General features: G+C 37.8%; 1 protein-coding gene and 1 long non-coding RNA gene across 2 annotated transcripts in view; both read left to right on the forward strand.

The window, feature by feature from the left end:
* ZSWIM6 (zinc finger SWIM-type containing 6) overlaps window positions 1-26,257 on the forward strand; it is a 192,019-nt gene that overhangs the window by 38,608 nt on the left and 127,154 nt on the right. The gene's annotated exons all lie outside the window — the stretch shown is intronic.
* On the forward strand, window positions 3,171-26,071 carry LOC118641619. The gene is made up of 3 exons (XR_004961636.1): window positions 3,171-3,515; window positions 9,506-9,591; window positions 25,126-26,071. It is a non-coding gene; the product is annotated as an uncharacterized LOC118641619 (long non-coding RNA).

Here is a 26,257-nt window from a genome sequence, read left to right on the forward strand (position 1 = left end):
AACAGAGGGCCAAAGGATATTTTTATGGCTCTCTATACATACTGCCAAATAGCCTACCAGTTTCACACACCAATTACCAGCTCTAAATATTACCATGGTTTTATATTTTTGCCAATTTAACAAGTTACCAAAAGTTGGCCAAAAACAAGTTACCTTGTTGTTTTATTGTGAAAATTTTGGGTTACTCAGGAAGTTAAATATTTTCCCATACATTTGCTTATTTGTCACATTTCCTGTTTCGTGAATTTTATTCCTATCCTTTTCTTCACTTGGTGGTTAAAAAAAAAAGGAGGCATAGTGGTAGAGAGCAGGAGCTCTGGAGACAGATGGTCCAGGCCACACCTTGCATCTGCCTCCAGGAGTGGGGAATGTGGGCAGGTGCTGTCACCTTGCTGAGATTTTAGTTGCCATTTTGGGACATTAGGACAAGCTTTTTATTTTTAGGAATTCAAAATTTTTTTCATGGTGATTTTTAGATTTAGAGAACTTGCCTCACCTTTTCAGAGATTTAATACACAGTTCTATTTTTCTTCTGGTTTATAGTTATTTTATCTCCTTACTTCACCTAGATTTTATTTTACATTTTAAGGTCTTTTAAAACTGATGACTTTTCCTGTTGTCTGTGCTTATTATGAAGATATAACACATTCCTCAGGAAATTTCTCACGTTTGAAATTTAAAAATTGGCACTCTATTTGTAGTACAACTAAATGCTCAGAAGTATATTGGGATAATTATGTTCAAATAATTTGTTAATGTCTTTACATAAGTTGCTTTTATTTCAGAATCGGGTCAGGATTTATTAAGTATATTAGCTAGTGTTTGGCATGGTGTTGTTAGGTTTTTGATATTATAAATAATTTTATTTGTTCAGAAGTAGTTCATGAGATACTTATTTAAAAAAATTTTTTTTTAAGGTGAGTTTTATAGTGGAATCTGTACCTCAGAATCACATGGCTTTGTGTACAGAGTGTCTAGAGAGCAATTAGGAGGGCAATCTGTTCAGTCTTTTGCCTCAAGGCAAAACCATTAGGTGTGCTGTGTGTGAGCCTCAAGGGGTGTAAATAACCAAACCATTCATGTAATCATCAGTTTCCTTTCATTTCAAGGCATCTGTGAAACCTTTAATCTGTGGAAGAATCAGAATCAGAAGCAGTTGACCTATTGGAGCCACAGATTATTCTCCCTAACCTGATTATTTTGGGAAAGCATATTTCAGAATTTACAAATTACTGGTTGAACATTAGGCATAAGAAATTTGAATTTCAGCCCTGGCCGGTTGAGCTCAGCGGTTGGAGCATCGGCCTGCGGACCAGAGTCCCGGGTTCTGTTCCCGCTAGGGGCACGTACCAAAAAAAAAAAAAAAATTGAATTTCATTTTCCATTTCGATGTGAACATCCTGAAGTTTTGTTATGATTTAAATGTAAACAGATCTCTCTTATGAACTCTTCTGTGTTTGCATAAAATATTTTTTAAAAGATTTGATTTTTAAATTAATTTATTAGAGAGTAGGAGCAAATAAATTCAATTTATGGATGTCAGAGATTTCTCGCTGCCATAATAAGAGCATCTTCAGAAATGAACATCATTCAGTATATTTCCTTTATTAATTTGGGAACATTATTGAAAGGAAGGAATTTTTCTTTTCCTTACTACTATTGTGCATACATAGAATTTATAAACATGGGGAAATGTTTTCCACCTTAAAAAAATCCTTCTTTGACGGAATGGGAGCCTTCCCGTTCCATTCCTTCTCTCAGTGGCCTGTTTTGTTTTTTATTTTCTTTTTCATAATCAAATTTCTTGAGAGTGATTATACTATATTTTCTCACTGCCCACTTCACTCTTCAAACTTCTGCATTCTGGTCTCTGCTCCATCTCTCTTCTAAAGCTCTACCTGTTTAGGGTACTGGTGTTACTGACTCTGCAGTAGGGTTTTCTTATGCTTCATCTTACTTAACAGCTCAAAAACACTCAACAGAGTTGACCACTCTTCCTCGTAACACAGGCTTTACTTGACTTTCATAAATCCAGGCTCTCTTAGTTTTTCTCTTACCTCTTTGGTAACTCATCTTCTTTGTGGGGTCACCTTCTTCTACCCACTTTTCTAGATACTTTCTTACTTTAATCTACTCTCAAAACTCCACATACAAGCTTTAAATCTTTCCTTCTGAGTTCTAGATTTCTGTAGTTCACTGGATATCTTGCTTGTCACATTTGTACCTCAGACTTACTTTTTTTCTTCCAAACCTTCCTTTCTCTATAATCTTCTTGTTCTGTAACCAGGGTACCACCATCTACTGAGTTGTTCAAGCCAGAAAATAATCAGTGTGTTACCATTTCTACCACCTCAATATCTCTTAAACAAATCCTTTCTTCATCAGTACTGCTACTACTCTAAGTCCAACCATCATTGGTCTGGTTCACTGCTATAACTTTTTGCTATCTCCACTTGCCCCACACTACCACTATCCCATCCTCTGTACTGTAAACACATGAGTTTTAAAAAGCAGTTATGATCATGTTCTTTTCCTATTTAAAATTTCTTTTAAGGCCAAAGTCTAAAATTTTTACTTAATTGTCTACAAAGACTCTTCATTATCTGGCCCTGCCTACATTTTTAATGTCATATCTTCCTCCCTCATCCTTTAATAGAGAGGATGTTTCTCTCATTTGCTAGCTAAGATAATGTAGCATTTAAATTACAGAATGTAGTAGAAATGAATATTTTGGTTTTTAAATATTGCTTGTAAAAACTATTGTTCTTTTATGTTTTCTTTATTTACATGTAGGCAGCCCAGTTTATGCATGTATATTCAGAGAGATAGTATATGTTAACATGTTTGTAAATTGTAAATAGTGATGTGAAATATTGTTTCTACTTTTTGCTCCCATCCCATCATTTCTTTTACTTCCATCTACATGGTGATAAAAGATTCTATACATGTGGTAACAATTCTGTAGAAATTTTGGGGTAGAATGGACATGATTTTCCATTTTGGTGTGTCACTTGAATAGGAAATTAGGAAACAGTCCATAAAACAAACCATTATGATAGGAGTGATATGTTTAAAAGAAAAGGTTGCTTAGAACCTGGTCTGGATCATCTGTCTTTTTTTAATTCTTTACTCCTGTGTTTTTAGCTTCCATTTTAAGAAAGCATATGGTGACCATGGACTTATTTCTTATTTATATTTAATTTATGGATAAAATCAGTGAATTTGCTATTTTAACTACTTCTGGCATTTATACATTTTTCATATAACCCTTTTGTCTGTAGGAATGAAGTTAATGCCAAACACCATTATTACCGGTGAGGAAGACCATTATTTTGTGATTGGAAACATCTAATACAAAATTTGAATGCTCTATCCTAAGTCATGAATTAATACCATTCATACTCAGTGGAACAAAATTGCTGGTCAGGAACATTGTGAAAAAGAAAAGTAATGAGAAGTGGGACCAGCCTTACAAGATATTATTAAGCTACATTAATTAAAACTATGTGATGAAGGTATGTGTACAGACCTAGAGTTAAATGAAAAGAAAAAAAAAAGTGGAAAGAGACCCTAAAACACACAGGACATAATAAAATTGGCATCTGAAATCAGTGAAATTTATTTAGTAAATGGTGTTGGGATAACTGGGGAGCCAGCTGAAAAAAATAAAGTTGCATCTATAATTTATACTTTCACTGGAATGAATTTTAAATGGATCAACTTTAAATTTAAAAAGCAAAGTCATAACAAATAGAATTAAATCAGAGAGAAATTTTTTTGTAATTTAGAATGGAGGTTTTTTCCAAGGTTGATGTAAACTCTGAAGCAATTAAAGAACAGGATTTATAAATTAGACTTTATAAAAAATAAAAGTTCTTGCATACTCCCCCCAAACCACACACAGGCAAAGTCAAAAGACAGGTTACAAAAACATGTACAAATGGACAAATTTCCTTAATGTCTAAAAAATGCTACAAATCAAGAAAAAGCACTAACAATTCAGTAGGACAATGGGTAAAGGTTATTTATGGAGATTTCACAGAAATGAGATATGGTTAACTCTGAATCTAAAGGTACTCACTTTATAAGAGCATGCAAATTAAAACCATACCAGATGCCATTTTTTAAAAAGTTATCACTTTGGTAAAAAGCAAAAATTGAACACGTTGTTAGTCTGGGTGTGGATAGGCACTTGTACATTGTTGGTGGGAATATCAACTGGGACATTCTTTATGGAGGGTAATTTGACAGCCTCCATTAGAATTATAATTGCACAAACCTTTTTGACTCAAGAGGTATGCATCCAGGTATTTATCTTATGCTAAATTGAAATGAATTAGTTTATTGAAGCATTGTTTATAGTAGCAAAATACTGGAAACAACCTAACTGTTCATTATGGAAGACTGGTTAAAAAATTATGGTCCATTCACATAATGGAATACTCTGCAGTTGTAAAACAGAATGAGGAAACTGTACTGATATGGAATGATATAAATATTTGTTAAATGAAAAAAAGATGTAGAATAGTGTGTCATGCTATCATTTGAGTAGAAAGGAGAATAAATATACAAGCATTTATATGCTGCTTGTATATTCATACAACATCCTTGGGAAGGATTCACAAGAAAATGATAACCTTAAGTTGCCTTGAGAGAGATAAGGGCAGGCATTTTCTTTCAAAGTTTTTTTTTCTTTTATTGATTTTAGAGAGAGAGGAAGTGAGAGGGAGAGACAGATAGAAACATCGATGGAGTAAATATCGATTGGCTGCCTTCTGCATGTCCCCCACTGGGAATTGGGCCACAACCCGGGCACGTATCCTGACTGGTAATCGAACCAGTGACCTCTTGGTGCGTGGATAGACGCTCATCCACCGAGCCACATCGGTCCGACCCTTTCAAATTTTTAAAAGTTTTAAACCATCATAAAAATTAAACAAGAAATAGAAAGGTAAATAACAGTATGGGAGTTAACAAAGTCTGTATATTCAGTTTATCGGTACAGAAGTGGTTTTGTTTCTTACTGAAATTTCTTGGGCTAGACCTTGTGAAGGGAATTCTTTTTCTGTCTTGGGAACAATCTTTTGGATTTGTGAAGTGTGTTTTATTGCTTCTTTTTCCTTTTAAATCTTTATTGTCTAAACAACTGCACAGAAGTAGACTGTCATCTTAAAACTGTAGGAATTTACTTGTGGTCGAGTAATCCATTGCCTTTTACAGTTTCATTTTTCCGGAGGGTCCTTTGACTAGTTTTGAGTTGATAACTATATGAAGACAAAGAATTTGATACCACAAAAAACTGAAGCCTTTTTTTTTTTCGAGTGCATAGCAGAAGAATGGCTTTTTAAGTGATTTTTTATTTCCATTAGTTTTTGCCTTGTGAGGGATGCCTTTCATCAGGGATAAATTGTATTTGAACCCACCTTTTATAGAATATCAAGGGAAAACAAAGCAGGATAAATCTTCCTATATCCAATGTCTTTCCAAGACAATAAATACCCCCTCCTAAAACTTTTCTTCTCTGGTGATACACTGAACATAAAAGCATGTGTATCTATAACTTGACGTTATTAGCATGTCCCGCTCCTGGTGTAGGTAGGAGATCCGGTTATTGCTATTCAAGAGGAACTAAAAAAGGACTATTAGCAATGCAAATGCCAAGTTACATCTGATAGACAGTAAACAAAATGTTAAGCCTGTTTGTGTGATATTTAAGATGGGGAAATGGCTTTGCCTATTTATGACTTTGAATAGCCTTGGAACTATTTTGTTCTGTTTATCACTATCCTCATTTTGTATAGTTTTAAATAATTCTCAGAATTTGGACAGTCAGCAGTAGTTAAGTACTCTCTTATACAGTGATACCTCGGTTCTCGAACGCCTTGACTTTCGACCAAATTGGTATTCGACCAGGAGATTCGAGAAACTTTTGTCTTGGAATCCGAACAAATATTTGGAACTCGAACTTCCGAGATGAGCCGAGTTGAGCCGAATGGCGTTCATTCGGCCCAGCGCGCCTTGCTTGCGTCATCAGTGTGAGTGCAGAGAGAGAGTCACGCTTTGTGGAGAGAGTCACGCTTTACACTGAATTTAACCCTTAGACATACTGTACACTTTTATTTCTTGTTGAGACTTATGTTTTTCTACATATTATATACAAATTAGGCCAGTAAATAGGCATTTTCTGGGGCTTGGAACGAATTAATCTAGTTTCCATTATTTCCTATTGGGTTTCATTGCTTCGGTTCTCGAACAATTTGGTTCTCGACCGTCCTCCTGGAACGAATTATGTTCGAGCACCGAGGTATCACTGTAGTAGTATAGCTCTAGAAAATGTTCCTAACAATTAGCATCTATAGGATGGTTTTCTCTCCATGTTTAAATCTAGTTTTTAAAGAAAATACTAGTAAGTACTGTAATGTCCATTAACAGTTCTTAGGACTTCGAATCTTGATAAAAATGAGGGTATTGAGTGTATTAGCATCAGGGTCAGCATCTTCTATATAGTCTGGCAGTCCTTTCCGAGTGTCAAGTCAGGAGGTGGAAGTGCAGGAAATGCTGAACCAGGTAGGATTGTCTTGCACACAGTAGGTATTCAGGAAATATTTGTTTATTGGGAAATATTGACTGGAGCCCAGGGAGATAATACTCTGGTGCACTGACCATTGAGTCTTCAGCAATGACTTTTGCTTTCTGATTTTTGTGCCAGCAATTACCAACCCATAGTTTCGAATTGTCATTGCAAGCATGAACTCCTTCATGTGTTTGGAAACACTTACTGTTTCTTATAGCATGTAATATATATATTTGTAGGATGAATCATTCTAGGACTTATTTTTAAAGAATATCATTGCAAATTATTTTAAAAAGTGAAAATTATCTCTAAATTTTCCTTTTGCATATGACAAAATTAAATTTACTTAAAGTAAGGTACACATGTCCTGCACAAAGAGCTCAAAGTAACTAACATTGTGGTGCACGTCATGGCTTCATCTCAAAGTATGAGGGAAAGCACACACATGCCTCATGACAAGCAGTTGTCTGCAGTCTGTGTTGTTTTAGGCTGTGACATGTGGCCTCCTGCCTGTGGAAAACTAGCATGCAGTGTATTACCTCTTTGATCACTGGAGTGATATATTTTTTCCCCTGTTGTTCAGCTGGAATTCTATATAGTCAGGTTTTGAATGCCATGAAGGGCTTTTTCTCTGTAGTAATTGAGACATTTCTGCAGTGTGAAGTGAATAGATCCCTCCGTTACAGTGCATTATGTAGTTTCCTGTGAGGTTAAATGTAATATAATCCGTTCAAAACAAATGTAAAATTTACTAGGGCTTTTCATGTAATAGTGGAATGTAGATATCTTTCTTGCTGTATCAGATGAAGTTGGTTATACCTAAATAACATGTGTTATACTAGTAAAGGTTCACCTGATCAACTTTTTGTTCTTTGTTAAAAGATAGAAAGTAGAATGATACAGATATGCTAGGAAAATGAGAATTGGAATGCAGGCCAAAGCTTGTCTGTTTGAGATGAATGCAACCAAGACCAAGTAGCATCATGTTTATCTGATAGACAAGTGTGGCTGCTGGTGGTTGGTCCTCTGTGCTCTCTTATGCAAATTCCCCCTCTTTCTACACATAGCTATCAATCATTTGGTGATAAAATAGCCAGAATACACATCTTTTCTATTTTGGAGCAGAAAGAGACAATCCTTTCCAGTTCAACTTTTCTCTGATATGTTTGCAGAGGAATCATGCAATTACCCTACTGCCCTTGCTTTTGGCACTCTCATCAACATACATAATTTCAAGAGATGAGTTTATGATTAGGTATTTGCTTATAGTTACACAGCAGTCAGTGACAGCATTAACTGGACACTGGTGGAGCCAATTCTCTCTTTCTTTAGCAGTTTTTTAGTTTCCTCTATAGTACTACACCATAAGCAGTAAAGTCTTGATGCCTTCTTTGTAGAAAGAAATTTGGTGTTTGGGGATGAGTGAGGAGGTGGGTAGGAAATTAAGGGAGCTATTGCATTGAATTCAAAGACAGGATATCTAAAAAGTCAGGAAATGTAACATAGACTTATTTTTAAGTAGCATTTCAATTTTACTTGAACATGCTTAAAATAATTTTATTTAACCTCCAAACATCTTTCCGGGTGACGTTACTTTAAATTCAACGCAGTGGATCTAGTTCTTAATCTGAAGGAAGTGTAGTAAATACAGTGTGTCCAAAAAGTCTGGACATAGGGAAGATAATGTGCTTATTGATTGAACACATTATTTGAAAATGCAACTTGCATACTATTTAAAAATAAGTTTATTCTATTTATTTTATCAATTTAAACATTTTTTTCTTTATTGATTTTAGAGAGAGGAAGGGAGAGGGAGAGAGAGATAGAAACATTGATGAGAGAGAACATCCATTGGCCGCCGCCTGCATACCCCCCACTGGGGTTTGGCCCACAACCTGGGCATGTGCCCTGACAGGAATCAAACCAGCGACCTCTTGGTGCATGGGTCAGTGCTCAACCTCTGAGCCACACCAGCTGGGCTGTCCTGTTTATTTATTTTTTAAGTTTCACACACCCTGTGTTTTGTTTCTATTTAGGATTATTTTTTCTTTTAAGTTTTAGGCATAGTGCTAAAATAACTACAGTCATCAGAAAGACTAGGCAGCTGATAAGCAGCAGTTTCTTCCCCACTAGGTCAAAGATCTGGGCAGTGTGGAGCTACACCATCAACTTAGGGAAGTGGGAGAAGAATGAAAGGCAGGTGATGGAAGTGGAGGATGGTGTGGCTGGCTGGCTTTCTTTTCACTCCAGCAGCAGGTTGTAGTCATAATTGAAGTCTTGATCTTGTTTTGAGTGAATGAAAGCCTGGAAAGATTGATGATTCTAGTGTAACAGTATTACTTTAAAAGTTCTTATTTTAATCTGGTACCTAATGATGTGAAAACATTTTTTTCTTATACATGCTAATACCTTTTGGGTTTGGTTTAATACATCATCTTAGAAAAATGAAAAAATGATGCTACAGTCAGTGATATTTTTGAGGAAACTATTACTTTAATGACTTAAAACAATTTGCCAGGTAAGGATCAGATTTACAGTGTTAACATGTTGCTAAAACAGAGAATCTCCGATCTTGATTGATATCTTCCAAATTGATTAAACGTTTTTAGAACAAGTATAGTAGTGAAAAGTGTGTGTAGCTCTGTGAGTCTGGGCTGGGAGGAAAGTAGGTTCACAAAAGGTAAAAATGCACCCTCACAAAACCTTATGAATAGTTGCTTTAATATGTTACATTTGAATTTGAATTCATAAGATTACAGAGTTTAGAAAATGTTAAGATTGACTGGTGGCCAGTTTGGCGGGCATTATATGCTGGAGTGACTGAATTTAGGTGGGATGTTGGAACCCTTGTGTCCCCAAAGCTGCTTAAATGAATATTAGATTCATTAAGCCACATGTAAATGCTTTCTTTTCATATTTTTAACACTTTAGCCTTCTACTTTGGATAAATCTCATGAGGAAGATCCTGAGGCATAGGGTTTGACTGGGTGGTCTGTGCAGCCCCCAGCATCTCTAAGGTGAGTACAGTCTCCCATCCCAAATGGTAGAACTCCATGGACAGGGTACAACCCATTGACTGGTTAGTAGTGTTTGGTATATTCTGCTTAAGAAGGCAGTTATATATTTTGAGAAAGATTTTCATCACAAGTGGTAAAAATAGAAACATTTTAGTGTTTAAAGGAGCTTTCCCAAGCCACTGTGTGCTGTCTGGTTGTCAGGAAAATGCTCAATTCCCTTTTGAGTTTTAAATCACCTTTATAGATGCCCACAGTGGAAGCTTAGTTACTTCAGGGCAGCATAGCGATGAGAAAAATAATAAAAGACATCATGATTTGATAGAAATAACACTTGCCTTATTGTTAGACTTGGGTTTGGATTCTGGTTTTTAGCACTTACTACCTTTGTGACCTGGGCAAGTTACTTAATTTTTCTGAGCCTTAGTTGCATTTGTTAATTGAGATAATGTATGCCTAGGATCTAGACCAGTGCATAGCACTTTATCTATGTTAAGGCTCTTTTTCTCCTTCATCATTTCATGGTGGAATGCACATATTCTGTTTGGTTAGCGGGCCGACACTCTCTAACTGCTGAGCCAAACCAGTCAGGGTGGAATGCATATATTCTGTATGGCATATACTGTCTCACATAACCAGGCAGAGTAGTTTAGTTGGTTTCACCAATATACCTGATCTCAGTTCTTTTGGAAGCCCGCTCTCAGCCCCTGTGCTTCAGGGTTCGAGGGGTGTGCTTAACCCTGTTAGCCATGGTTATCATGCCCAGTTCCGAGGGTTTTACGGAGCAAATAACCTAGCTCTCTGTCTTTTGAATAGTAGCAGATACCCCAGACTGCTGGTGCCTGGTCAGATTTAATTTATTGCCAGTTCCAGAGGTGTGGCTTTTCACTCATGTTCAGGAAGGCTCTCCTGAACATGAGTGAAAAGCCCCACCACTTGGAGAGGTGGGTATGGTAGGTAGAGGACATAATGGGAACAGTAGCACTGTTGCCCAACAATTGAGTGCTGCTAAAGAAGGGAAAATTTTAAGCTAAAGATGGGAAGTATTTGTGGCCTAGTCTGCATTTGGCTTTTATAAATTGCATACTAATTGAGAACACATTTTTCTGCTTTGAAGTTGTGAAAAGCTCTCCTGCCTACCTTCCAGATTGATGTCTATCTGCCCTGAGCTTGCTGCTTGTTTAAAATACTACATCACAGAAACACAGACCTCTTAGAGATCTTTAGGTTTGTCCCCAGTGCATCAGTGGACCTTTCTCTTCCTGCTTCTGAGTGATTTTGCCTTTGTTTTTGTGCCTTGGCAAGTTTTTTTGTTTTCTCTTTGTTTAAACAAGGATTAATACTTTCTTCAGCTGAGCCATCACTTTTTTTTACATGGATTGGTGATCGTAAAGCTTTTTCTCGGCAGGTGTGGAGCAATGAATAGTCTCTTTAATTTCATTTTTGATTTACATTTTTTATAACCTCTTCTACAACAAATGGTGAAACTCCACGTTCATACTCTTTTTCAGTCAATTGTTAATGGTTTTTCCATACTTCCCAGCTGCTTTTCATGGGCACAGCTGACAAAACCAGAAGAGCCTTTCCAGTAAGGTGAGCTGAGCTGGCATTCGAGTAGTACAAAGGGCTTTGGTATAGAATTAGGGCTTTGACAAAGTGAACAAATGTAAGGGCAGCTGGAAACTTGAGTGTTGCTAATCAGGAATATATTTTGCGATTCTGAAGTTCCCAAAACGTGTATACTTAATAGATATTCCTGTTTTAAAATTCATTTGTGTGGATTTAAAAATGTTTTTAATATTTTTGATTATATTACATTCTCAAAGAAAATCACTCTCATTTTTAGAATATTTTTGCATCCCAACAAAATTATTTACTTTTGAGGCTCTCTACCCATTTGCTCTTGCCAAATTCCTTCTATCCAACTCAGTTATTATGGTAGATCTTTTTATCTTGAGTTGCTAAGACTTTTCAAGGGATCATTTGCTTTTATTGTTTTATTTATGACATCGATAATGAGCACTACATGAGTTCAAAGGGGCTTGTTCTGACTATTGAGAATTTACTTCTCTGTTGGTAGTTGCTTGTGTCTGAAAACAGCTTTCTACAGTAGATTGGCCATCTGCTTTTGGGAGAATTATACACTTTCCCCAAATCAACAAATGGGTAATATCAGTAATAAGGTACAGTAAATCTGCTACCATCAAAAAACAGTATGTTTACACAAGTTGCCAGAAAACCAGGATTGTGTCCATTTCATGTTCTCCCCCATGCCTCATGCTGGAGAAACCTATAATAATTTTAATTAATATTCCTACATTATTAAAAAGTAATGGAATATTATAAACGTAGGAAATAGAGAAAAAGGGTAACACTTTTGAGATTCAAATGTAGAAGTTACATAATAGGAAAGTGCTTTTTAATTGTCTATAACAGTCTATACTCGAACTGTAAGGCAGAGCATTTCACATGTTAAATACTCTGCAGATGTATTTAAGACTAGTTTGAGTTAATGACCTGTCAAAGCTACTTTGAAAAACAAACCAGAAACACATCCCAAATCATCTCTTCCTTTCCTTTTCCTCTTGAAAGATGGAGGGAACAGTTTCAATTTCAAAACTTTGCTTGATGAGCATACAACCTCTTGAAAACCACTGTTAGCTGAAAGATCCCAACATATTAAAATGGTTTTTTAAGATGTAAGAAACATTTTTTACTTATACTGTCTTTTCAAATTGGAAAATATTTGGAATGCTTTAGAGGTGACACTCTTGTTCTAGGAGAGGTTCAGTTGAAAGGCTCCTAGCAAATCTGATGGATGATGTAATAATAGTAATAGTCAGTACTATAGTTATTACTATCACAGTAAGTGTTACATACTGTTCTCAGAGCTTAAATTAGGAGGTACATAAGGAACTGACGTACTTATCTTAAGTAACTTGCCCAGGGTCACCTAGCTGGTAAATGACAGCTGGAATTTGAGCCCACACAGTAGCAAAAATATCTATCCTTGTAACCACATCACTGTGTAAGTGAGTGAGAGGCTTTGAGTTTTCTTGGATTAGAATTGTGACTTTGGGTATTTTGCTACTAGGAAATCTTAAAATGGAAACCTATACTGTTTACATGAAAGGAGGAATAATTGTGAAGTTGATAGTTTCACGACTGCAATTTGGGAAATTCTGAATTTGGTTCTTTAGTCAGCAAAAAGACTGCCTTTTGAATCATTTAGATCAGTATTTCTTTATTCTTTGTCACTTAAAGATTCATAAATGCATTTCGACATACTGGGACACATGTCCCCAAACTTATTTAGGGACGAGAAATGAGAGGAGACAACAAAAGATGAGACACCAAAAATGAAAAAAAAAAAAAAAAATAAAAACATTAAAAAAAAAAAATGAGTTACCATCTGTCTGAACGGAAGGTCTGCTCTCCTGCCCTTGAGGCACTCTCTGTGGCTCCTGCTCTGGAGAGCTCCTCCCAACTAGTGGAGCTTATATCCCTTTAGGAAGACCCTCCTCACCTGGAACTTGTCTTGGTACCACACTGTATACTGAAGTAGAAGTATACTTTTCTTACAGCTTTAAGAACTCTGCAGCTTAACAGAGAAGATAGGGAAATGATAAAGGTTGTGGTGATTCAAAGACTAAATGCATTTGGAATCTATCTTGTAGAGGGAAAAAACACAGTTTAAGAGTTTCAGAGTACAGTTTTGACAGATTTAAATCCATTCTGTTTCTGTCTACTGGGTCTGTTGGTCTTCTGTGCAACTGTCATTAGAGGTTATAGCAGGCCAAAAGTATATCTTGATGAGGGCATGCTGGGCTGACAGTAGTTTCTTAGCCATGTGCCACGCATGCACTTACCTTGATGTACAAAGGGTGCCTGTGATTTTTGATCCGGAAACCAAAAAAGTAGTCCTTTGGCCAATCTGGGGAATTTCTGTAATAAGAATATGCCATTAATGACATTTCTTGTGGGCGTTTGCAGCATGAGGCAGAATTCCCTGCCTTCCTCTTCCCCTCCCCTTCCCTTGACTCTACGGTTGGCCAGACTGTCTTCCTATCTGTAGTATGTCCTGTGTTCTCAAAAGAATTCAAGGGCAGCTAGTCTGCCAAAATTAAGATATGACATTTTATTTTTTATTTATTTTATTTTTAACTTATCTTTATTGTTGAATGTATTATAGATGTTCCTCATTTCCCCCCCATTAACCCCCTCTTCCCCATTCCCACCCCCCTCCTGCCTTTCCCCACACTGTTGTCTGTGTCCATTGGTTATGCATATATACATGTAAGTTCTTTGGTTTATTTCTTTTTTTTTTGTTCAGATAGAGTGGGAGGGAGAGAGAGAAAGAGAAACAAACATGGACATGAAAGGGATACATTGAGTGGTTGCCACCCGCACGACCCAACCAGGGCTGGGGATAAACTGCAACTGAGGTACGTGTCCTTAATGGAAACCATACCCGGGTCTCTCTGGACTGCAGGCCGATGCTCTAACTGCTGAGCCAAACCAGCCAGGGCAATATAAATTCTTTGGATTATTTCTTCCCACCCCCAACCCCCCTTCCTTTTGAGGTTTGTCAGTCTAACAACCAATTTGTACTTCTCAATCCCTTCACCTTTTTCACCCATTCCTCCAACCCCCTCCCATCTGGCAACCAACAAAATTTCTCTGTATCTATCAGAATGTTTCTGTTCTGCTTGTTCATTTTGTTTGTAGATTCAATTGTCAACAGATAATGTATTCATTGCCATTTTGTTTGTTCATATTTTTTATCTTTTTTTCAAGAAGACCCTTCAACATTTCATATAATAATGGTTTGGTGGTGATGAATTCCTTTAGCTTTCCTTGTTTGGGAAACTCTTTGTATGACAGCTTTGCAGGATAGAGCGATCTTGGTTGTAGGTTCTTGCTTTTCATCAGTCTGAATATTTCTTACCACTCCTTTCTGGCCTGCAAAGTTTCTTTTGAGAAATCAGCTGACAGTCTTATGGGAACTCCCTTGTAGGTAACTAACTGCTTTTCTCTTGCTGCTTTTAAGATTTTCTCTGTCTTGAACCGTTTGCATTTTGATGATGTTGTGTCTTGGTGTGGACCTCTTGGGGTTCATTTTGTTTGGGACTCTCTGTGCTTCCTGGACTTGTATGTCTGTTTCCTCCCCCAAGTTAGGGAAGTTTTCTGCCATTATTGTTTCAAATAGGTTTTTTATTTCTTCTCTCTTTTCTCCTTCTGGCACCTCCAAGATGCGAGTGTTGGCACGTTTGAAGTTGTCCAAGAGGTCCTTACACTATCCTCATTTTTTTGGATTCTTTTTTCTTTTTGCTGTTCTGATTGGGTGTTTTTTGCTTCCTTATATTCCAAATCGATAGTTTGCTTCTTGGCTTTACCTACTCTACTATTGAATCTGTGTAAATTATTCTTTATTTCAGTTAGTGCCTCCTTTATTTTTGACTGGTCCTTTTTTATGCTCTTGAGGCCCTCACTAAGTTCTCTAAGGTTCTCACTAAGTTCATTGAGCATCTTTATAAGCAGTGTTTTGAACTCAGCATCTGTTAGGTTGCTTATCTCCATTTCGCTTAGTTCTTTTCCTGGAGTTTTTTTCTGTTCTTTCATTTGGGACCTGTTTCTTTGTCTTCTCATTTTGGCTGCCTCCCTGTGTTTGTTTCTATGTGTTACTTAATGAGAGGTATGGGGCTAGCTGAGACCAGGTGCTGCTTGTTGGTAAAGCAACTGGCAACAGCTTGGGTGGGCCTGAAAGTTGGGTGGGGCGGGGCTTCAGGGAATCACCAGGGCAGGGCAAACAATGTGAGCCAGGTTGCTGGAGTCCCAGATGTGGTGGCTGTCTACCGCTCTAGGGAAGGGCTCACCAAAGGAACAAAGGTCTTTGACAGCACGTTTGTCCAGGAGAAAGCTGTTGCTCCAGCCCTCGCTCCAATGCCAAACAGCTCAGTTCTTCTCCATATGTCTCTGGTGCCTTTCAAGCTGCCTCCCCGATGCTAGAGTCTGGAGGGTGCCTGTTTGAGTAAGTCCTTATGCGGACCCTTTAAGAGGAGCTGCCTGGGGCTCCAGCCACCTCAGCCTCAGTTCCCGCTGATTTTTCCAGCCAGAGATTATGGGGACTTCCTGGCACTGGAACCCTGAGGTGGGTGCCTGGTTTGGGACAGACACCCCTCAGTCCTCAGAGAGGACCTTCCCAGATGAGGTGTCCTCCTAATTTTTATCCGCCACACTTGGGTGTGGGGCCAGTCTGTCGTGCCTATGCCCCTCCTACCAGTCTTGGTGTGGCTGCTGCTTTAATTCCGTAGTTGTAGGACTTCCATTTAGCTTGATTTCATTCGGTTTTGAATAAACTACTTATTTCTGTAGTTTAGTTGTAACTTTGATGTGGTTGTGGGAGGATGTGATATGGCTTTAACCTACCTCGCCATCTTGACCAGAAGACCTCCTTCAAGATACGACATTTTAGAATTATTTTAACATTTATTTTATTCAAAAAAAATTTTTAAATTGATTTTAGAGAGAGAGATAAAAACATTGATGAGAGAGAACATCAATTGGCCACTTTCTGCATGCCCCACACTGGGGATTCGGCCCACAACCTGGGCATGTGCCCTGACTGGGAATTGAACCAGCAACCTTTTGGTGCATGAATCGATGCTCAACCACTGAGCCACACCGGCTGGGCAACATATTTATTTTTAAAAGTTCTTTTTTAAACTATAGCTGTTCATTATAAGAAAGTTACTATAATTAACTTGTTTCTTACCCTTTTATGCCTTATTTTATAAAGAGAAAATTACTAGAATTCAGAAATAATGTGACTGGCATTGTACCCAAATCACAATTTTGTTTCAGCTCAAATATCTTCAGCTATCTTATTTCACCCCACTTATTAACTGGAGCTTATGACAAAGTAAATATTTTTTGTATTTTTCAAAGTGTTTTTCTAAGTGGAAAGTGATTTCCTATTTCTTTGTGCTTTTTCTTCCCCCTTTGTCTTTGCCTCTTGCTTTGGAGAGCCCATATACGATAACATTTTTGTGAATGAGCATTGTGAGTTGGGTAACAATCTCAAAAATAGAATTTTCAACATTGCTTGGGCCAAGACTCCTTTTGCAGTCCAGCAGGCTTTTTATAGGGCTACCTCTATTTTGCATGCATTTTTCTTCAAGATTGTATTTTTTTTCCATTGGTTGACTTGCTACTGTTTTGTTTTTTTTTTTTAATTTATTTTTTATTGTTGCCGGTATTACAGATGTTGCCTATTTACCCCTTTGCCCACCTCACCCTAGGCCTTCACTCCCCTATTGTCTGTGTCCATGGGCTATGCGTATATATGCTTATAAATTCTTTGGTTAATCTCTTCCAGCCCCTACCCTCACCCCCTTCCCTACCCTCACCCCCTTCCCTCTGAAATCTGTCAGTCTGTTCCATGCATCCATGTCTATGGACCTATTTTGTTTGTCAGTTTATTTTGTTCAGTGGGTTCCACATATAAGTGAGATCATGTGATATTTTTATTTGTCTGACTGACTTATTTTACTTAGCATAATCATCTCCAGGTCCATCCATGCTGTTGCAAAGGGTAAGAGATTCTTCTTTTTCACAGCTGCATACTATTCTGTTGTGTAAATATACCACAGGTTTTCTATCCACTCATCTATTGATGGGCACTTGAGCTGTTTTCATATCTTAGTCATTGTAAATAATGCTGCTGTGAACATAGGGTTGCATATATTCTTTCTGATTGGTGCTTCAGAATTCTTAGGATATATTCCCAGAGTGGGATCACTGGTTCAAATGGCAGTTCCATTTTTAATTTTCTGAGGAAACTCCACACTGTTTTCCACAGTGGCTGTAACAGTCTGCATTCCCACCAGCAGTGCACTAGGGTTCCCTTTTCTGCACATCCTCACCAGCACTTGTTGTTTGTTGATTTATTGGTGGTAGCCACTGAAAATTTGATGAAGTATTTCTTCCAGATAGATCTAAGAAACTATTTGAAATCGATAGGGTGATTGGAACTGTAGGTAAGATATTGTTGTGTGTACTAAGTATTCTAGCTTTCACATTGTGTTTTCTAGTTGTGTCGACCAGTTTGCAATGATAAACCTATGTAGCCTTTTGCTTATTTCTCTGTTATAGCAGATAGATGGAAAGCAATACATGGTGGTTTCATGCAGGCTAGTTACATACATACACCTACCTGCCCTTTTCTCTCTTTTATCTAAAATAGTGTTTGAGATATATGTACCTATGCTGGAGTGTATTTTTGAAAATACTTTTCTCTCATTATATGAAAAAAATCTATGTTTCGGTAGGGAATTCAGACAATATAGAAAATTGAAGAAGCAAAAATCAAGAGTTAACAGTTTGGTAATGCAGAATGATCACTGTCAGCAGTTTGGTAATATGCATGCATACCTATATACATATAACATGAGCATACATGTATGTGCACTCTTGCTATGAAGTTAAACACCACATGCCATTTACTAAACTTTTTTTACTTCATACTTTGTTTTGACTATCTTCCCATATTAATGAATATGATCTTTTTAAATGGTTGAATTGTGGCTGGGTGGCTCAGTTGGTTGGATTGTCACCCATGGTTCAGTTCCTGGTCAGGGCACATACCTTGATTGTGGGTTTGTTTGATTCCCAGTTGAGGAGACTGATAGATGATGTTTCTTTCTCTCTCTCTCTCCCCCCATTCTTCTCTCTCTAAAAGATCAATTATAAAACACACAACATATCCTCGAGTGAGGATAAAAAAATAAGTAAATAAAAAATAAAATGGCCGAATTGTGTTCCATTATATGTATATATCATAATGTTTCCTTTTTAATAGGAATTTAGTTTTCATTATTGTGAACAATGCTACACTAAACATATTCACATATTCTTTTTGCCCACCTATATTTTGTGGGGCATATTTCTATAAGTGGAACTGCTAATATAATTTTCTTTTAAACGTACTGGCTATGACAGTATATTAAGAAATGTGTAATTTTGTATAGTCTGCTTTTCCAGAAAGCTGATGAGATTTGCCCCTTTAAAAATCTGCACTGTGTTCTTTTAGATTGAACATCCATACATATGTGGCCAAATGGTCTAGATTGCTGGCCTTTGGGGTTCTTGGGTCTGTGCCTTTTTTTTAATCCTCATCCGAGGATATTTTTCCCTTGATTTTTATAGATTGTGGAAGGGAGGGAGGAAGTGGGTTGGAGAGAGAGAGAGAGAGTCGATGTGAGCCAGAGACATCAGTTGGTTGCCTCCCACATGCACCCCCGACTGGTGCTGGAGATAGAACCTGCAAACCAGGTACGTGCCCTTGACATGGGAATTGAACTTGCAACCCTTTGGTTCGTGGGCCCATGTTCTAAACCACTGAGCCAAACCAGCCAGGGCGGGTCTGTTTTTTAATAGCTTTTTTGTCTTCTTTATAATAACTCTTTTCTCAAACATGCTGCTTTTAATCTGTAGGGAGCTTAGAAACAAGATAGCCATTCTTGTTATATGATGTATAAAATAAAAGCAAGCAGTCCTGAGTCACAATTTGTGGAGTAGTCTAGTTATAGGGGTAGGACAGAGAAGTTATTGGCAGGTTAAATTTAGCATAGGTAAGGACTTTTAGTTTGGAGGCTATTATTTTATGTCCATGTTCTGCTGAATTAAATTATTTCTACTACAAAGCAGCAGTTTGCTGCTGAATGTAGGAGACAAGGCCGTATAAATTGATAAAAGGCAGTTTTTATAATTAAAAAATTTCTCTCCTTCAGGTTAGTGGAGTGTCAGCCTCTGCACCCCTCTTCTGCTTGGTATAGCCCATTTGTAGTGTTCTTTCTTGGGGAAGTGTGTCCTTGTCTTTGAGCATACTCCGTGGGGTGCCAGCTCACTCAGTGTCTTCTCCATGGCTATTTCTTCAAAGGAGTCAGCCATGGCCTGACTGCTTATGCCCTAGCAGGTCCTGCATGGGAAGAGTTCCCTGGGATAACAACTGAATCCTGGCCGGCTGAGCCCTCCATTATTGACTATTTATTTGATTTGTGCCATTACTGGCTGGATACTGGGTATGCAAAGCTGCGTCAGACCCCTTCCCCATCTTGGAGCTTACCTGGTGGAAAAGTAAATATCCTCTGATTTGGTGTGTGTGATGGGGAGTTACCAGTTTTTCTGGCTCTGTGAAGGCTTTCAGAAGAGAAGGGGAAGCTTGGAACCAGGGTGGGAAATGATGGGAGTTGGCCAGGTAAATACTGTTAGGAGGGGGAGAGATGGCTCATGAGAAGAGAGGCTCTGGAAATAATACTCTAGGCAGCATAACTCTCCTGCTAAAGTGAAAGTGTGAAGGTAGGAAACAGTTACCTCCCTTTTGTGATTTCAGAATCATCACAGCTTCCATGGCTGACACTGAATGTAAAAGGAGCATGGTGGTAGGAGAGGTGATGATAAAGGCAGGCCAGACCATAGTAGACCTTGTGCGTCATGATGAGGAGCTGATCTTTTAGTGATAGTGGTGCATCATCATAATGCTTTAATTAGCCTTGTGCTTTGATTCATGGACACAGTCATGAGGAACCAAATGGAAGCTGAATGTGCTCATTTCATGGAGTGATAAAATCCTATTTATGAGTTAGGGATGTGCTAAACATTAGTACCAGAGGGAGTACATTTATAATGTGACTCGTTCCTTCATCAAGACTCTCATGGCCTGTCAGATGAACAGAAAGACTTCTTTTATGAACAGGACACCATTTCAGACAGGTGATATAACTGCTCGGTGCTAAGAAAATTGGTAGGAAATGTCAGACCTGGTGAAGAGACAGAGATGTAGGTGACACAGGGTGTGTTCTTGCAGTCTTGCCTGACAGTGCCACACAGGACATATAGCAGTCTATGCAAAGAGTGAGAGCAGTCATTGTACAGGGCAAAGAAGACCTTGTGCTGTGCATTGATTCTTTTTCTCCCCATTCATACCTGCCGACTGATATGATCTGTCAAGGTGTCATCTTTGAATACTGTATTGGAGTTAAGATACAAATCAGTCATTTGATTCATTGAGTACAGGGCTAGACACGTGGTGATAAATCAGTAAATACTTAATTGATGTTTTAGAAAAACCCGACTTGAAAACAAAATGGATTTCAAAAATCAAAAAATATTTGGTTAAAAAATTCTGTATTTTGAAAATGTATTCGGAGAGCTTAATATTTAGAATTAAAGTATTTTCTGATAATTTATTTCTCTATAAATTATTAGATGGGGTAAAGAAAATGGCTTTATTCAGTGGGGGTCAGTGAGTTGTCCACATGAATGTCTTACTAAGCTTTACATATTTTCTTTGAGGGGCAGGTGTTGGTTTAAGGCATTCTAAATCAGTGTGTTGCTTGGAAACAAAAAAATCTGGAATGTATGTGTTTCTTTACAAGTCTGCCACATACACTGAGATGAGAAACTACAGACAGGATCTTGGGCAGGATAGACCAGAGGCTGAGCTTCCACTTGTGCTTCCACCCTGTGTCTGATTTATCTCTGTTACTTGCATCTTCTTTTGCAAAATTATCACAGTAAAACTTAACTCTTCTTACCTTAGGGGTTTATTGTGAGAACTGAATGTTTTCATTCAAATATGAATGAAGCATTTTATTTAGCTTGCAAAATGCTGTACCAATATAAGATGGCAGTGTGGGGCAGTGTCAGGTGTCAGTTTTTATTTTACTTTTTATTTTTAGTGGTGTAGCATATTTTAACTTCAATCAAATTAGCCTGGTTTAAATAGTTTAAAGAAAAAGATAAAAGCCTGGCCAATGTGGCTCAGTGGTTGAGTGTCCACCCCTGCACCAAGAAGTTGTCGGTTTGATTCCAGGTTATGGGCCCAATCCCAAGTGGGGGGCATGCAGAAGGTGGCCAGTTGCTGTTCTCTCTCATTGATGTTTCTATCTCTTTCTCCCTCTCCTTTCCTCTGTCTCTAAAATCAATAAAGAAAAGAGAAATTAGCTCTGGCCGGTTTGGTTCAGTGGTTAGATTGTCGGCCGGCAGAACAGAGAGTCCCGGGTTTGGTTCCCGCTAAGGGCATGTATCTCGGTTACAGTTTGTCCCCAGCCCTGGTTGGGGTTGTGTGAGTGGCAACCACTCAATGTGTCTCTCTCACATCGATGTTTCTCGCTCTCTTCCTCCCTCTCTCCTTCCTGCTCTATCTGAAAATAAATGCAAAAATGTCCTCCAGTAAGGATAAAAATATTAAAAACAAAAAAGAGAAATTAAAAAAAGAAAAAAAAATCTACATTTACTAGTAAATTACTGGGTCATCTTTTAAGTTAACTTTCTGGTTAAAATTTATCCTGCGGCTGAATAAAAATATTCAGAAAACAATGTTTTGTTTTTTTTGAGGGGAGAGGGTTTAAATGAGTTATCCTTCTTATGTCTTTCAAATATTTCTTATTACATTTTGGAACTGGAGATAGTTAATTTTTTAGGAGCATTATAAATATAATACCCATAAGTTTATTTATCCTTTATAGTTTAAAAAATTATTGTTTATAGTTTAGGAACTGCTTCTCATGATTGTCCCAATAGAAAGTTTGAGGAGACCCGGAATTAAAACCCAGGTCTTTTGTCTTGTTGCCTTATTGTCAAAATCTTTTTGAGTTTGTTTGTGATACAAAATAAGCAGGTTATTTAGTTTTGGACATTTATTTAGACTCAGTCCATAAAAAATTATATTAGTTCTGAATATATTCTTCCCTTTTGGAATGAAACATTATCCTAATTGTATGTAATATATATCTTAAAATATCCTACAAAAATGTGTTTGTATAGAACAATAATCTGTTTTCTTAACTCAAAAAAATTTAAATGCATTGGATTTGCCCTAACAAATTTGATCTTAATCAAATTCACCTTGAGTTTTATATTAGGGAATCAGAGAAGTGTTCTAGAGTGGCAGTTGTGACTAAATCCACATTTCAGGAGAAAAATAGCAGTTTGTTTTGTTGATTTGCACGTGCTGTGAATCCTCAGCCCTCCAGGGGGCCCTCCAGGGACTATGGGACACATAGCCCATCAGTGACAGCCAAGCTCTTGTGAAGTGACTTCTGAAGGGCACAGAGTTCGTACTGCCTGTTTAGCTCACTAACTCCAAGTATAGAGAATGGACTGTATGGTCCAAATATACTTAATCTACATTGAGAGGGAAAAGAGAAGGAGTTTGATCCCAGTGCCTAGCACAGAAAACAATAAAAATATAACCATTATTAATGTAACTATTAGAGGCTTTTCAGTTTATCTTCAAAACAAGGGGTATTCATTTTTATGTCTACACTTAGTCTCTCCTGCTTTTTTTTTTTAAGCCTTTGGTTACAAAATAGCATCTCAAAAGTGTTTCAGAGAAGGATATTTCATACCATCTGGTACCTGTGAAACTCTTGAATGAACTTGGACCCTGCTCCCTTGTCTTGGATCCCAAAGCATCACTCTCCTTGATTAAATAGTGGTTAAGCTTTAAATAGTGGTTAAGATTGTGTGGACCTGGAGTTCTGAATTTGAAGCCTGGTCATAGCTCTTAACTTTGAACAAGTAACTTAATTTCCTAGAGACTTTATATTATGAGAATAATATTTACTTTGTCAACATACTATAAAGTTTAATATAGCATCTGGTACCTGGTCAGCCCCAGCAGAGGTTCATTGCTTGTGATTTTTATTATTAAGACCAGGCATTGTATAATTTAAGTGAGAATAATTTTGTCTTGAGTTAGGGAGCAAACTGAACTTGTGGACTGGTATTATGGTGCTCCTTTGCTTGTTAGTGAGAAAAGGAAGGATGACCTGGAGTTGTATGGCTGAACAAGCAGTTCAGGAGGCTGACAGAGAGCAAATTGTATGGCTTTCTAAAAAGACAATCAGCATCGAAGGGAGCTACCAGGGGCAAGTAGGCACTTGATGGCAGGTGAGAGCTAAAGGGTGGATGAAAGGGCAGAACATTCTAGGCTGGGGATCCCCAGCAGCATGAGGTAGAGGAAAGGGGAGTGAGTATCTTGCTGTTTCTGGAACCCTTTATTGAGGTGAGGGAGTGGATATGGCACTGTGTGTGGGAGGAGGTATCATGGGGGCTACTAGGAAGGCACCTGTACCCCTTAAAAAAAGACAATCAACATCTATTACTTTTGACTATGTATTTTGACTGGAAACATTGAGTTTTTCTGATTGTAACTCAAATTCTTATATGTGACTGGATTGAGAAAATTATGGACATTGGCATTTTAGTTTCTCTTAAACACTGAAATCTACTCTCTTTGCCAGTGTAGATTCCATCTTTTTTTGAGTGAAGTAAAAAATAAGACCCTTTTTGCCTTTTCCAGAATCTAGCAACACTTCAAAATTGGAAAGGTTTGAGCAGTGAGGCATTCTTATTTGTGGGCCATGAGGACCTAAAGGGACCTGAATCCTCTGATTGCAAAGCCCTCAGAGCCAAATTCTTAGTGGGAAAGCATGAATGGTATCTCTGTACATTAAGGATTGGTGTTTCTTGGGCTATTTGAGTAACTTTGAATGTTACAGAAAGAAGTGAAACAAACAGAATCACTGTTGATTGATCCACAAGGTGATTGATCCTTCCAACCTATACTTCCCAAGTCTGAATGAACTCTTAGGAAGAGAGTGCTTCTTCCTCTGTGGGTGAGGGTCTGTGTGGCCTGATACTTGGAGTGAGAAGATGGAACAGAATGAAGAAAATGGGTTTGGGAGTCCACAAAGCTTGTCTCTGTTCCTAGCTTTGCAATCTATGATTGTGATACCTGAGCAAGGCAGTTAGTTCCCTGATCAGACTTCAGTGTTTTCACTTGTATAGTCAGGGGCTATAGATGATCTCTGGGTCAGAGTTGGAAAGTAACTTTGTGCAGCCTTTCTTAACAGCAGAGATAGTCATCCCTGAAGCATCTTTGGCAGGTCGTATTCCCTCTTTTTTTTGGCTATTTCATTCAGCCTGGGCCTGGCTTCCCTTGTGGAGATGGGGAACTCTTGGTTTTCAAGGCAGTTTTGAATAACTTAATATTTTAGGTAGTTCTTTATGTTTTGTTTTGTTTTTTATCCTCACTCGACATTTTTGCATTCATCTTTAGATAGAGTGAGAGGGAGAGAAGGGGAAAGAGAGAGAGAGAAACATCGATGTGAGAGAGACACATCTACTGGCTGCCACCCACACGACCCCAACTGGGGCCGGGGACAAACCGCAACTGAGGTACGTGCCTTTAGCGGGAACTGAACCCGGGTCTCTCTGGACCGCAGGCCAACACTCTAACCACTGAGCAAAACCGGCCAGGGCTAGGTAGTTCTTTATGTTGTGTAGATTCTTAGCCCTTCAGTAGGTCTAATTCTGTCTTTTCCATCTTTAATGTGACAGATCATCAGATGTTGAGCAAAAGTTATGTCCTGTGTCTCCCCCCCCCCCCAATTATGCTGTGTCTGCTAGCCTATTTTTATGTAGTTTCAGACCCTTCGTAGTCATTCTAGCTTTTCTGAAATGTTCCAGATTTTCATTGCCACTTTTCATAATGTGGTCCTCAGAAAAAAGCATATAGTACTTCAGATAGGATTTGACCATCATAAGGTAAGTTGATGTTTTTGTTGGTTTCTTTTATAAACAGCCATGTACTATGCTGACAAGTAAGTAGCTGTCATCCTTGGTTGTATTTTTCACATGAATTGCTTATAAGTAAGGCCTTATGTTATGGATGAACAGCTTATTTTTTGAGCTGCAGGGCAGTACTTTATATTTATATTTCTTTTTGTGAGTTATTTTATATCCATTTTTTGTTCTAGACTGCTGAATTTCTTTGAATCTCTGCCCTGGGTATTAGGAAGACCCACAGATTGTTGTTTCCTCATTCTCACTGATCCTGCCTCTGTATCCATTCTGAATGGTTGAAGAAAATGTTAACCAGGGCAGTCGAGTAGAAGTTCTTGTGGCAGATTGCTAGGGTCTTTCTACTCTCTTTACACTTGACTTGTGGGAATCTCTAGCAGTGGTTCCAGGCTTCTGTTGACAATGTTTTAGGTCATGGCTGAATGTAATTTGTCTTGGTTTAAAGCTTTGAATTCAAACAGTTAACTTTCTTAATAAATTGTCATTTTTTTGGTCTCAAAATCTGTATTTGTAAGTTTTTATTTTTGTATACATTTGGATCATCATTGCTAGCTTTTTTCACAATGATTGTGTTTTTAGTTAGCTTTTGCTTTAGAGATCTCCAACAGAATATTACCGAATAGCCCCCACATTTTCTTTTTCTTTATTTTGCATTCACAATCCTCCCATGGTTTCCTGACCTCTGGAGTGCTGGGTACTAAGTGCTAAGTAAACAAAGTGGAGCTGGTGGAACAACAGGAGGAGGACTTCTCTTACTTTAAGGTTTCCAGTCTTTTTCAACAGGTATACTACAAATACACACCAATGTTTGTTTGTTTGTTTGTTTTTATTAACTTTAGACAGTTCAAATACAGGGTAGGGCAAAAGTAGGTTTATAGTTGTTCATGTGGAAAACAATACAATAATAAACAGTAATACAAAAATATACTTTGTTTTGGGTACTCACAACTGTAAATATACTCCCCCCCATGTATTCTGTGGAGAAAGTTTAAAATGCAATTCACAAAGAGAATAAGTA

Source organism: Molossus molossus, unplaced genomic scaffold (assembly GCF_014108415.1).
Source record: "Molossus molossus isolate mMolMol1 unplaced genomic scaffold, mMolMol1.p scaffold_m16_p_3, whole genome shotgun sequence".
NCBI classification, from domain to species: domain Eukaryota; kingdom Metazoa; phylum Chordata; class Mammalia; order Chiroptera; family Molossidae; genus Molossus; species Molossus molossus.